General features: G+C 44.7%; 10 non-coding genes across 10 annotated transcripts; all 10 read left to right on the forward strand.

The window, feature by feature from the left end:
* Positions 1-1,188: 1,188 nt before the first annotated feature.
* LOC141212670 (U2 spliceosomal RNA) lies at positions 1,189-1,379 on the forward strand. Its single transcript, XR_012282370.1, has one exon. It is a non-coding gene; the product is annotated as a U2 spliceosomal RNA (small nuclear RNA).
* Positions 1,380-2,494: 1,115 nt separating this feature from the next.
* On the forward strand, positions 2,495-2,685 carry LOC141212682 (U2 spliceosomal RNA). The gene has a single exon (XR_012282381.1). It is a non-coding gene; the product is annotated as a U2 spliceosomal RNA (small nuclear RNA).
* A 1,116-nt stretch (positions 2,686-3,801) lies between these two features.
* On the forward strand, positions 3,802-3,992 carry LOC141212694 (U2 spliceosomal RNA). The gene has a single exon (XR_012282392.1). It is a non-coding gene; the product is annotated as a U2 spliceosomal RNA (small nuclear RNA).
* Positions 3,993-5,107: 1,115 nt separating this feature from the next.
* LOC141212606 (U2 spliceosomal RNA) lies at positions 5,108-5,298 on the forward strand. The gene has a single exon (XR_012282321.1). It is a non-coding gene; the product is annotated as a U2 spliceosomal RNA (small nuclear RNA).
* Positions 5,299-6,413: 1,115 nt separating this feature from the next.
* On the forward strand, positions 6,414-6,604 carry LOC141212617 (U2 spliceosomal RNA). Its single transcript, XR_012282332.1, has one exon. It is a non-coding gene; the product is annotated as a U2 spliceosomal RNA (small nuclear RNA).
* A 1,115-nt stretch (positions 6,605-7,719) lies between these two features.
* On the forward strand, positions 7,720-7,910 carry LOC141212629 (U2 spliceosomal RNA). The gene has a single exon (XR_012282343.1). It is a non-coding gene; the product is annotated as a U2 spliceosomal RNA (small nuclear RNA).
* A 1,115-nt stretch (positions 7,911-9,025) lies between these two features.
* LOC141212623 (U2 spliceosomal RNA) lies at positions 9,026-9,216 on the forward strand. Its single transcript, XR_012282338.1, has one exon. It is a non-coding gene; the product is annotated as a U2 spliceosomal RNA (small nuclear RNA).
* A 1,115-nt stretch (positions 9,217-10,331) lies between these two features.
* On the forward strand, positions 10,332-10,522 carry LOC141212640 (U2 spliceosomal RNA). The gene has a single exon (XR_012282350.1). It is a non-coding gene; the product is annotated as a U2 spliceosomal RNA (small nuclear RNA).
* Positions 10,523-11,637: 1,115 nt separating this feature from the next.
* Positions 11,638-11,828, forward strand: LOC141212621 (U2 spliceosomal RNA). Its single transcript, XR_012282336.1, has one exon. It is a non-coding gene; the product is annotated as a U2 spliceosomal RNA (small nuclear RNA).
* A 1,115-nt stretch (positions 11,829-12,943) lies between these two features.
* On the forward strand, positions 12,944-13,134 carry LOC141212652 (U2 spliceosomal RNA). Its single transcript, XR_012282353.1, has one exon. It is a non-coding gene; the product is annotated as a U2 spliceosomal RNA (small nuclear RNA).
* The last annotated feature ends 467 nt before the right edge of the window (positions 13,135-13,601 follow it).

A 13,601-nucleotide genomic window follows, 5' to 3' on the forward strand; every position in this document is an offset into this window, starting at 1 on the left:
AAAAAGAGCTTGCTCTGTCCACTCCACGCATTGACCTGGTATTGCAGTATCTCCAGGACCGGTGCACCCCTTCTTTAATGCAGTTTCTAAAATCAGAAAGAATTGAATTCAATGTTTTTTGTTCATTTTGCTTGTTTGTCGGATTTTGGGATGGACTCTTTGGCTTTGCTTTTCTTCTCCTCATTGGATTTTTCATGTTCAAAGTTGCAGAAGCCAGATTACAAGCTCATTTTGGTTCAACTTCAGCAACTGTGCATTGCATTGCCATGTAATGTGATGCAATGCTATCTTTCTAGCTCTCCCTTTTTACTTCCTTTTGGATAAACAGACATATTAGGCAAGCATTTTGGAGCTTTCACCTAAATAACTACAGGTGGTGAGATAAGCTGCACAATATAATTGACCTTTCAGTATATTGTTGCACACACACCATCTATTTAGCAAATGCCCTTGTTATCAACAGCAGCCTTTTAAACTCACCTGAGCTAACAGGTATGTGCGCTGGTTACTCTGCTGCGCTTAAAATTTCTTTTTTGGTTTGCTACAATGCCTTTTCTGAAACGTTGTCTCCCTCTGCTGGAACACTGACTTCTTTCATTTAATGCCTGCAGACTATAAAAGAGAACCCAACCCAAAAAGTTTGGTTGATTAGTCTGTGGCATTCTGTTAAACTGTTGCTTATGGCGGTCTCTGTGAGCTTCTCAGCGACATTCAGCCAGCCAGGTATCCTGCCTGCAGTAGATGGAATGTGGCAATGGAACGCTGGCTGCGCGTGTCATAATAGGCTCTGAGCCTTTATATACCTGTGCACAGCAGCAGCCACCTTCAGTCTGCTGCTGGACAGCCAGCAGCAGCAGCAGCAGGAGAGGTATGTAATCAGGAGCCCTCCTGCTAAGGGTAGACAGCTGCTCGTTCCACCCCACCCCCCCGCCTTAATTGGTTCTCCTCCCTTCCAACGGTGTTGAGGCGGGTGGGAACAGCAGGGGGTGAAGGTGCTGTGTTTAAAGAGGTGGAGTTATGCAGATCTAAAACGCGTGGATTGCAGCAGCAGCAAGCCGAAAAGTGCAGGCATGTAAGGGATCTAGAGGTTGACAACATGTCTTCTTAACGGGAGTCCAGGAGCTCATCTCCACAAATGGACTTTTCAGGATCCTTGGGTGGCTCCGTAGTTTGAAACCAATTCTGGTTATCGCTTCTCGGCCTTTTGGCTAAGATCAAGTGTAGTATCTGTTCTTATCAGTTTAATATCTGATACGTCCCCTATCTGGGGACCATATATTAAATGGATTTTTAGAACAGGGAGATGGAAAAAGAGCTTGCTCTGTCCACTCCACGCATTGACCTGGTATTGCAGTATCTCCAGGACCGGTGCACCCCTTCTTTAATGCAGTTTCTAAAATCAGAAAGAATTGAATTCAATGTTTTTTGTTCATTTTGCTTGTTTGTCGGATTTTGGGATGGACTCTTTGGCTTTGCTTTTCTTCTCCTCATTGGATTTTTCATGTTCAAAGTTGCAGAAGCCAGATTACAAGCTCATTTTGGTTCAACTTCAGCAACTGTGCATTGCATTGCCATGTAATGTGATGCAATGCTATCTTTCTAGCTCTCCCTTTTTACTTCCTTTTGGATAAACAGACATATTAGGCAAGCATTTTGGAGCTTTCACCTAAATAACTACAGGTGGTGAGATAAGCTGCACAATATAATTGACCTTTCAGTATATTGTTGCACACACACCATCTATTTAGCAAATGCCCTTGTTATCAACAGCAGCCTTTTAAACTCACCTGAGCTAACAGGTATGTGCGCTGGTTACTCTGCTGCGCTTAAAATTTCTTTTTTGGTTTGCTACAATGCCTTTTCTGAAACGTTGTCTCCCTCTGCTGGAACACTGACTTCTTTCATTTAATGCCTGCAGACTATAAAAGAGAACCCAACCCAAAAAGTTTGGTTGATTAGTCTGTGGCATTCTGTTAAACTGTTGCTTATGGCGGTCTCTGTGAGCTTCTCAGCGACATTCAGCCAGCCAGGTATCCTGCCTGCAGTAGATGGAATGTGGCAATGGAACGCTGGCTGCGCGTGTCATAATAGGCTCTGAGCCTTTATATACCTGTGCACAGCAGCAGCCACCTTCAGTCTGCTGCTGGACAGCCAGCAGCAGCAGCAGCAGGAGAGGTATGTAATCAGGAGCCCTCCTGCTAAGGGTAGACAGCTGCTCGTTCCACCCCACCCCCCGCCTTAATTGGTTCTCCTCCCTTCCAACGGTGTTGAGGCGGGTGGGAACAGCAGGGGGTGAAGGTGCTGTGTTTAAAGAGGTGGAGTTATGCAGATCTAAAACGCGTGGATTGCAGCAGCAGCAAGCCGAAAAGTGCAGGCATGTAAGGGATCTAGAGGTTGACAACATGTCTTCTTAACGGGAGTCCAGGAGCTCATCTCCACAAATGAACTTTTCAGGATCCTTGGGTGGCTCCGTAGTTTGAAACCAATTCTGGTTATCGCTTCTCGGCCTTTTGGCTAAGATCAAGTGTAGTATCTGTTCTTATCAGTTTAATATCTGATACGTCCCCTATCTGGGGACCATATATTAAATGGATTTTTAGAACAGGGAGATGGAAAAAGAGCTTGCTCTGTCCACTCCACGCATTGACCTGGTATTGCAGTATCTCCAGGACCGGTGCACCCCTTCTTTAATGCAGTTTCTAAAATCAGAAAGAATTGAATTCAATGTTTTTTGTTCATTTTGCTTGTTTGTCGGATTTTGGGATGGACTCTTTGGCTTTGCTTTTCTTCTCCTCATTGGATTTTTCATGTTCAAAGTTGCAGAAGCCAGATTACAAGCTCATTTTGGTTCAACTTCAGCAACTGTGCATTGCATTGCCATGTAATGTGATGCAATGCTATCTTTCTAGCTCTCCCTTTTTACTTCCTTTTGGATAAACAGACATATTAGGCAAGCATTTTGGAGCTTTCACCTAAATAACTACAGGTGGTGAGATAAGCTGCACAATATAATTGACCTTTCAGTATATTGTTGCACACACACCATCTATTTAGCAAATGCCCTTGTTATCAACAGCAGCCTTTTAAACTCACCTGAGCTAACAGGTATGTGCGCTGGTTACTCTGCTGCGCTTAAAATTTCTTTTTTGGTTTGCTACAATGCCTTTTCTGAAACGTTGTCTCCCTCTGCTGGAACACTGACTTCTTTCATTTAATGCCTGCAGACTATAAAAGAGAACCCAACCCAAAAAGTTTGGTTGATTAGTCTGTGGCATTCTGTTAAACTGTTGCTTATGGCGGTCTCTGTGAGCTTCTCAGCGACATTCAGCCAGCCAGGTATCCTGCCTGCAGTAGATGGAATGTGGCAATGGAACGCTGGCTGCGCGTGTCATAATAGGCTCTGAGCCTTTATATACCTGTGCACAGCAGCAGCCACCTTCAGTCTGCTGCTGGACAGCCAGCAGCAGCAGCAGCAGGAGAGGTATGTAATCAGGAGCCCTCCTGCTAAGGGTAGACAGCTGCTCGTTCCACCCCACCCCCCCGCCTTAATTGGTTCTCCTCCCTTCCAACGGTGTTGAGGCGGGTGGGAACAGCAGGGGGTGAAGGTGCTGTGTTTAAAGAGGTGGAGTTATGCAGATCTAAAACGCGTGGATTGCAGCAGCAGCAAGCCGAAAAGTGCAGGCATGTAAGGGATCTAGAGGTTGACAACATGTCTTCTTAACGGGAGTCCAGGAGCTCATCTCCACAAATGGACTTTTCAGGATCCTTGGGTGGCTCCGTAGTTTGAAACCAATTCTGGTTATCGCTTCTCGGCCTTTTGGCTAAGATCAAGTGTAGTATCTGTTCTTATCAGTTTAATATCTGATACGTCCCCTATCTGGGGACCATATATTAAATGGATTTTTAGAACAGGGAGATGGAAAAAGAGCTTGCTCTGTCCACTCCACGCATTGACCTGGTATTGCAGTATCTCCAGGACCGGTGCACCCCTTCTTTAATGCAGTTTCTAAAATCAGAAAGAATTGAATTCAATGTTTTTTGTTCATTTTGCTTGTTTGTCGGATTTTGGGATGGACTCTTTGGCTTTGCTTTTCTTCTCCTCATTGGATTTTTCATGTTCAAAGTTGCAGAAGCCAGATTACAAGCTCATTTTGGTTCAACTTCAGCAACTGTGCATTGCATTGCCATGTAATGTGATGCAATGCTATCTTTCTAGCTCTCCCTTTTTACTTCCTTTTGGATAAACAGACATATTAGGCAAGCATTTTGGAGCTTTCACCTAAATAACTACAGGTGGTGAGATAAGCTGCACAATATAATTGACCTTTCAGTATATTGTTGCACACACACCATCTATTTAGCAAATGCCCTTGTTATCAACAGCAGCCTTTTAAACTCACCTGAGCTAACAGGTATGTGCGCTGGTTACTCTGCTGCGCTTAAAATTTCTTTTTTGGTTTGCTACAATGCCTTTTCTGAAACGTTGTCTCCCTCTGCTGGAACACTGACTTCTTTCATTTAATGCCTGCAGACTATAAAAGAGAACCCAACCCAAAAAGTTTGGTTGATTAGTCTGTGGCATTCTGTTAAACTGTTGCTTATGGCGGTCTCTGTGAGCTTCTCAGCGACATTCAGCCAGCCAGGTATCCTGCCTGCAGTAGATGGAATGTGGCAATGGAACGCTGGCTGCGCGTGTCATAATAGGCTCTGAGCCTTTATATACCTGTGCACAGCAGCAGCCACCTTCAGTCTGCTGCTGGACAGCCAGCAGCAGCAGCAGCAGGAGAGGTATGTAATCAGGAGCCCTCCTGCTAAGGGTAGACAGCTGCTCGTTCCACCCCACCCCCCGCCTTAATTGGTTCTCCTCCCTTCCAACGGTGTTGAGGCGGGTGGGAACAGCAGGGGGTGAAGGTGCTGTGTTTAAAGAGGTGGAGTTATGCAGATCTAAAACGCGTGGATTGCAGCAGCAGCAAGCCGAAAAGTGCAGGCATGTAAGGGATCTAGAGGTTGACAACATGTCTTCTTAACGGGAGTCCAGGAGCTCATCTCCACAAATGAACTTTTCAGGATCCTTGGGTGGCTCCGTAGTTTGAAACCAATTCTGGTTATCGCTTCTCGGCCTTTTGGCTAAGATCAAGTGTAGTATCTGTTCTTATCAGTTTAATATCTGATACGTCCCCTATCTGGGGACCATATATTAAATGGATTTTTAGAACAGGGAGATGGAAAAAGAGCTTGCTCTGTCCACTCCACGCATTGACCTGGTATTGCAGTATCTCCAGGACCGGTGCACCCCTTCTTTAATGCAGTTTCTAAAATCAGAAAGAATTGAATTCAATGTTTTTTGTTCATTTTGCTTGTTTGTCGGATTTTGGGATGGACTCTTTGGCTTTGCTTTTCTTCTCCTCATTGGATTTTTCATGTTCAAAGTTGCAGAAGCCAGATTACAAGCTCATTTTGGTTCAACTTCAGCAACTGTGCATTGCATTGCCATGTAATGTGATGCAATGCTATCTTTCTAGCTCTCCCTTTTTACTTCCTTTTGGATAAACAGACATATTAGGCAAGCATTTTGGAGCTTTCACCTAAATAACTACAGGTGGTGAGATAAGCTGCACAATATAATTGACCTTTCAGTATATTGTTGCACACACACCATCTATTTAGCAAATGCCCTTGTTATCAACAGCAGCCTTTTAAACTCACCTGAGCTAACAGGTATGTGCGCTGGTTACTCTGCTGCGCTTAAAATTTCTTTTTTGGTTTGCTACAATGCCTTTTCTGAAACGTTGTCTCCCTCTGCTGGAACACTGACTTCTTTCATTTAATGCCTGCAGACTATAAAAGAGAACCCAACCCAAAAAGTTTGGTTGATTAGTCTGTGGCATTCTGTTAAACTGTTGCTTATGGCGGTCTCTGTGAGCTTCTCAGCGACATTCAGCCAGCCAGGTATCCTGCCTGCAGTAGATGGAATGTGGCAATGGAACGCTGGCTGCGCGTGTCATAATAGGCTCTGAGCCTTTATATACCTGTGCACAGCAGCAGCCACCTTCAGTCTGCTGCTGGACAGCCAGCAGCAGCAGCAGCAGGAGAGGTATGTAATCAGGAGCCCTCCTGCTAAGGGTAGACAGCTGCTCGTTCCACCCCACCCCCCGCCTTAATTGGTTCTCCTCCCTTCCAACGGTGTTGAGGCGGGTGGGAACAGCAGGGGGTGAAGGTGCTGTGTTTAAAGAGGTGGAGTTATGCAGATCTAAAACGCGTGGATTGCAGCAGCAGCAAGCCGAAAAGTGCAGGCATGTAAGGGATCTAGAGGTTGACAACATGTCTTCTTAACGGGAGTCCAGGAGCTCATCTCCACAAATGGACTTTTCAGGATCCTTGGGTGGCTCCGTAGTTTGAAACCAATTCTGGTTATCGCTTCTCGGCCTTTTGGCTAAGATCAAGTGTAGTATCTGTTCTTATCAGTTTAATATCTGATACGTCCCCTATCTGGGGACCATATATTAAATGGATTTTTAGAACAGGGAGATGGAAAAAGAGCTTGCTCTGTCCACTCCACGCATTGACCTGGTATTGCAGTATCTCCAGGACCGGTGCACCCCTTCTTTAATGCAGTTTCTAAAATCAGAAAGAATTGAATTCAATGTTTTTTGTTCATTTTGCTTGTTTGTCGGATTTTGGGATGGACTCTTTGGCTTTGCTTTTCTTCTCCTCATTGGATTTTTCATGTTCAAAGTTGCAGAAGCCAGATTACAAGCTCATTTTGGTTCAACTTCAGCAACTGTGCATTGCATTGCCATGTAATGTGATGCAATGCTATCTTTCTAGCTCTCCCTTTTTACTTCCTTTTGGATAAACAGACATATTAGGCAAGCATTTTGGAGCTTTCACCTAAATAACTACAGGTGGTGAGATAAGCTGCACAATATAATTGACCTTTCAGTATATTGTTGCACACACACCATCTATTTAGCAAATGCCCTTGTTATCAACAGCAGCCTTTTAAACTCACCTGAGCTAACAGGTATGTGCGCTGGTTACTCTGCTGCGCTTAAAATTTCTTTTTTGGTTTGCTACAATGCCTTTTCTGAAACGTTGTCTCCCTCTGCTGGAACACTGACTTCTTTCATTTAATGCCTGCAGACTATAAAAGAGAACCCAACCCAAAAAGTTTGGTTGATTAGTCTGTGGCATTCTGTTAAACTGTTGCTTATGGCGGTCTCTGTGAGCTTCTCAGCGACATTCAGCCAGCCAGGTATCCTGCCTGCAGTAGATGGAATGTGGCAATGGAACGCTGGCTGCGCGTGTCATAATAGGCTCTGAGCCTTTATATACCTGTGCACAGCAGCAGCCACCTTCAGTCTGCTGCTGGACAGCCAGCAGCAGCAGCAGCAGGAGAGGTATGTAATCAGGAGCCCTCCTGCTAAGGGTAGACAGCTGCTCGTTCCACCCCACCCCCCGCCTTAATTGGTTCTCCTCCCTTCCAACGGTGTTGAGGCGGGTGGGAACAGCAGGGGGTGAAGGTGCTGTGTTTAAAGAGGTGGAGTTATGCAGATCTAAAATGCGTGGATTGCAGTAGCAGCAAGCCGAAAAGTGCAGGCATGTAAGGGATCTAGAGGTTGACAACATGTCTTCTTAACGGGAGTCCAGGAGCTCATCTCCACAAATGAACTTTTCAGGATCCTTGGGTGGCTCCGTAGTTTGAAACCAATTCTGGTTATCGCTTCTCGGCCTTTTGGCTAAGATCAAGTGTAGTATCTGTTCTTATCAGTTTAATATCTGATACGTCCCCTATCTGGGGACCATATATTAAATGGATTTTTAGAACAGGGAGATGGAAAAAGAGCTTGCTCTGTCCACTCCACGCATTGACCTGGTATTGCAGTATCTCCAGGACCGGTGCACCCCTTCTTTAATGCAGTTTCTAAAATCAGAAAGAATTGAATTCAATGTTTTTTGTTCATTTTGCTTGTTTGTCGGATTTTGGGATGGACTCTTTGGCTTTGCTTTTCTTCTCCTCATTGGATTTTTCATGTTCAAAGTTGCAGAAGCCAGATTACAAGCTCATTTTGGTTCAACTTCAGCAACTGTGCATTGCATTGCCATGTAATGTGATGCAATGCTATCTTTCTAGCTCTCCCTTTTTACTTCCTTTTGGATAAACAGACATATTAGGCAAGCATTTTGGAGCTTTCACCTAAATAACTACAGGTGGTGAGATAAGCTGCACAATATAATTGACCTTTCAGTATATTGTTGCACACACACCATCTATTTAGCAAATGCCCTTGTTATCAACAGCAGCCTTTTAAACTCACCTGAGCTAACAGGTATGTGCGCTGGTTACTCTGCTGCGCTTAAAATTTCTTTTTTGGTTTGCTACAATGCCTTTTCTGAAACGTTGTCTCCCTCTGCTGGAACACTGACTTCTTTCATTTAATGCCTGCAGACTATAAAAGAGAACCCAACCCAAAAAGTTTGGTTGATTAGTCTGTGGCATTCTGTTAAACTGTTGCTTATGGCGGTCTCTGTGAGCTTCTCAGCGACATTCAGCCAGCCAGGTATCCTGCCTGCAGTAGATGGAATGTGGCAATGGAACGCTGGCTGCGCGTGTCATAATAGGCTCTGAGCCTTTATATACCTGTGCACAGCAGCAGCCACCTTCAGTCTGCTGCTGGACAGCCAGCAGCAGCAGCAGCAGGAGAGGTATGTAATCAGGAGCCCTCCTGCTAAGGGTAGACAGCTGCTCGTTCCACCCCACCCCCCGCCTTAATTGGTTCTCCTCCCTTCCAACGGTGTTGAGGCGGGTGGGAACAGCAGGGGGTGAAGGTGCTGTGTTTAAAGAGGTGGAGTTATGCAGATCTAAAACGCGTGGATTGCAGCAGCAGCAAGCCGAAAAGTGCAGGCATGTAAGGGATCTAGAGGTTGACAACATGTCTTCTTAACGGGAGTCCAGAAGCTCATCTCCACAAATGAACTTTTCAGGATCCTTGGGTGGCTCCGTAGTTTGAAACCAATTCTGGTTATCGCTTCTCGGCCTTTTGGTTAAGATCAAGTGTAGTATCTGTTCTTATCAGTTTAATATCTGATACGTCCCCTATCTGGGGACCATATATTAAATGGATTTTTAGAACAGGGAGATGGAAAAAGAGCTTGCTCTGTCCACTCCACGCATTGACCTGGTATTGCAGTATCTCCAGGACCGGTGAACCCCTTCTTTAATGCAGTTTCTAAAATCAGAAAGAATTGAATTCAATGTTTTTTGTTCATTTTGCTTGTTTGTCGGATTTTGGGATGGACTCTTTGGCTTTGCTTTTCTTCTCCTCATTGGATTTTTCATGTTCAAAGTTGCAGAAGCCAGATTACAAGCTCATTTTGGTTCAACTTCAGCAACTGTGCATTGCATTGCCATGTAATGTGATGCAATGCTATCTTTCTAGCTCTCCCTTTTTACTTCCTTTTGGATAAACAGACATATTAGGCAAGCATTTTGGAGCTTTCACCTAAATAACTACAGGTGGTGAGATAAGCTGCACAATATAATTGACCTTTCAGTATATTGTTGCACACACACCATCTATTTAGCAAATGCCCTTGTTATCAACAGCAGCCTTTTAAACTCACCTGAGCTAACAGGTATGTGCGCTGGTTACTCTGCTGCGCTTAAAATTTCTTTTTTGGTTTGCTACAATGCCTTTTCTGAAACGTTGTCTCCCTCTGCTGGAACACTGACTTCTTTCATTTAATGCCTGCAGACTATAAAAGAGAACCCAACCCAAAAAGTTTGGTTGATTAGTCTGTGGCATTCTGTTAAACTGTTGCTTATGGCGGTCTCTGTGAGCTTCTCAGCGACATTCAGCCAGCCAGGTATCCTGCCTGCAGTAGATGGAATGTGGCAATGGAACGCTGGCTGCGCGTGTCATAATAGGCTCTGAGCCTTTATATACCTGTGCACAGCAGCAGCCACCTTCAGTCTGCTGCTGGACAGCCAGCAGCAGCAGCAGCAGGAGAGGTATGTAATCAGGAGCCCTCCTGCTAAGGGTAGACAGCTGCTCGTTCCACCCCACCCCCCGCCTTAATTGGTTCTCCTCCCTTCCAACGGTGTTGAGGCGGGTGGGAACAGCAGGGGGTGAAGTTGCTGTGTTTAAAGAGGTGGAGTTATGCAGATCTAAAACGCGTGGATTGCAGCAGCAGCAAGCCGAAAAGTGCAGGCATGTAAGGGATCTAGAGGTTGACAACATGTCTTCTTAACGGGAGTCCAGGAGCTCATCTCCACAAATGGACTTTTCAGGATCCTTGGGTGGCTCCGTAGTTTGAAACCAATTCTGGTTATCGCTTCTCGGCCTTTTGGCTAAGATCAAGTGTAGTATCTGTTCTTATCAGTTTAATATCTGATACGTCCCCTATCTGGGGACCATATATTAAATGGATTTTTAGAACAGGGAGATGGAAAAAGAGCTTGCTCTGTCCACTCCACGCATTGACCTGGTATTGCAGTATCTCCAGGACCGGTGCACCCCTTCTTTAATGCAGTTTCTAAAATCAGAAAGAATTGAATTCAATGTTTTTTGTTCATTTTGCTTGTTTGTCGGATTTTGGGATGGACTCTTTGGCTTTGCTTTTCTTCTCCTCATTGGATTTTTCATGTTCAAAGTTGCAGAAGCCAGATTACAAGCTCATTTTGGTTCAACTTCAGCAACTGTGCATTGCATTGCCATGTAATGTGATGCAATGCTATCTTTCTAGCTCTCCCTTTTTACTTCCTTTTGGATAAACAGACATATTAGGCAAGCATTTTGGAGCTTTCACCTAAATAACTACAGGTGGTGAGATAAGCTGCACAATATAATTGACCTTTCAGTATATTGTTGCACACACACCATCTATTTAGCAAATGCCCTTGTTATCAACAGCAGCCTTTTAAACTCACCTGAGCTAACAGGTATGTGCGCTGGTTACTCTGCTGCGCTTAAAATTTCTTTTTTGGTTTGCTACAATGCCTTTTCTGAAACGTTGTCTCCCTCTGCTGGAACACTGACTTCTTTCATTTAATGCCTGCAGACTATAAAAGAGAACCCAACCCAAAAAGTTTGGTTGATTAGTCTGTGGCATTCTGTTAAACTGTTGCTTATGGCGGTCTCTGTGAGCTTCTCAGCGACATTCAGCCAGCCAGGTATCCTGCCTGCAGTAGATGGAATGTGGCAATGGAACGCTGGCTGCGCGTGTCATAATAGGCTCTGAGCCTTTATATACCTGTGCACAGCAGCAGCCACCTTCAGTCTGCTGCTGGACAGCCAGCAGCAGCAGCAGCAGGAGAGGTATGTAATCAGGAGCCCTCCTGCTAAGGGTAGACAGCTGCTCGTTCCACCCCACCCCCCGCCTTAATTGGTTCTCCTCCCTTCCAACGGTGTTGAGGCGGGTGGGAACAGCAGGGGGTGAAGGTGCTGTGTTTAAAGAGGTGGAGTTATGCAGATCTAAAACGCGTGGATTGCAGCAGCAGCAAGCCGAAAAGTGCAGGCATGTAAGGGATCTAGAGGTTGACAACATGTCTTCTTAACGGGAGTCCAGAAGCTCATCTCCACAAATGAACTTTTCAGGATCCTTGGGTGGCTCCGTAGTTTGAAACCAATTCTGGTTATCGCTTCTCGGCCTTTTGGTTAAGATCAAGTGTAGTATCTGTTCTTATCAGTTTAATATCTGATACGTCCCCTATCTGGGGACCATATATTAAATGGATTTTTAGAACAGGGAGATGGAAAAAGAGCTTGCTCTGTCCACTCCACGCATTGACCTGGTATTGCAGTATCTCCAGGACCGGTGCACCCCTTCTTTAATGCAGTTTCTAAAATCAGAAAGAATTGAATTCAATGTTTTTTGTTCATTTTGCTTGTTTGTCGGATTTTGGGATGGACTCTTTGGCTTTGCTTTTCTTCTCCTCATTGGATTTTTCATGTTCAAAGTTGCAGAAGCCAGATTACAAGCTCATTTTGGTTCAACTTCAGCAACTGTGCATTGCATTGCCATGTAATGTGATGCAATGCTATCTTTCTAGCTCTCCCTTTTTACTTCCTTTTGGATAAACAGACATATTAGGCAAGCATTTTGGAGCTTTCACCTAAATAACTACAGGTGGTGAGATAAGCTGCACAATATAATTGACCTTTCAGTATATTGTTGCACACACACCATCTATTTAGCAAATGCCCTTGTTATCAACAGCAGCCTTTTAAACTCACCTGAGCTAACAGGTATGTGCGCTGGTTACTCTGCTGCGCTTAAAATTTCTTTTTTGGTTTGCTACAATGCCTTTTCTGAAACGCTGTCTCCCTCTGCTGGAACACTGACTTCTTTCATTTAATGCCTGCAGACTATAAAAGAGAACCCAACCCAAAAAGTTTGGTTGATTAGTCTGTGGCATTCTGTTAAACTGTTGCTTATGGCGGTCTCTGTGAGCTTCTCAGCGACATTCAGCCAGCCAGGTATCCTGCCTGCAGTAGATGGAATGTGGCAATGGAACGCTGGCTGCGCGTGTCATAATAGGCTCTGAGCCTTTATATACCTGTGCACAGCAGCAGCCACCTTCAGTCTGCTGCTGGACAGCCAGCAGCAGCAGCAGCAGGAGAGGTATGTAATCAGGAGCCCTCCTGCTAAGGGTAGACAGCTGCTCGTTCCACCCCACCCCCCGCCTTAATTGGTTCTCCTCCCTTCCAACGGTGTTGAGGCGGGTGGGAACAGCAGGGGGTGAAGTTGCTGTGTTTAAAGAGGTGGAGTTATGCAGATCTAAAACGCGTGGATTGCAGCAGCAGCAAGCCGAAAAGTGCAGGCATGTAAGGGATCTAGAGGTTGACAACATGTCTTCTTAACGGGAGTCCAGGAGCTCATCTCCACAAATGGACTTTTCAGGATCCTTGGGTGGCTCCGTAGTTTGAAACCAATTCTGGTTATCGCTTCTCGGCCTTTTGGCTAAGATCAAGTGTAGTATCTGTTCTTATCAGTTTAATATCTGATACGTCCCCTATCTGGGGACCATATATTAAATGGATTTTTAGAACAGGGAGATGGAAAAAGAGCTTGCTCTGTCCACTCCACGCATTGACCTGGTATTGCAGTATCTCCAGGACCGGTGCACCCCTTCTTTAATGCAGTTTCTAAAATCAGAAAGAATTGAATTCAATGTTTTTTGTTCATTTTGCTTGTTTGTCGGATTTTGGGATTGACTCTTTGGCTTTGCTTTTCTTCTCCTCATTGGATTTTTCATGTTCAAAGTTGCAGAAGCCAGATTACAAGCTCATTTTGGTTCAACTTCAGCAACTGTGCATTGCATTGCCATGTAATGTGATGCAATGCTATCTTTCTAGCTCTCCCTTTTTACTTCCTTTTGGATAAACAGACATATTAGGCAAGCATTTTGGAGCTTTCACCTAAATAACTACAGGTGGTGAGATAAGCTGCACAATATAATTGACCTTTCAGTATATTGTTGCACACACACCATCTATTTAGCAAATGCCCTTGTTATCAACAGCAGCCTTTTAAACTCACCTGAGCTAACAGGTATGTGCGCTGGTTACTCTGCTGCGCTTAAAATTTCTTTTTTGGTT

This window comes from Phyllobates terribilis, unplaced genomic scaffold (assembly GCF_046119375.1).
Source record: "Phyllobates terribilis strain yellow unplaced genomic scaffold, ASM4611937v1 Scaffold_180__1_contigs__length_3869351, whole genome shotgun sequence".
Classification (NCBI taxonomy): domain Eukaryota; kingdom Metazoa; phylum Chordata; class Amphibia; order Anura; family Dendrobatidae; genus Phyllobates; species Phyllobates terribilis.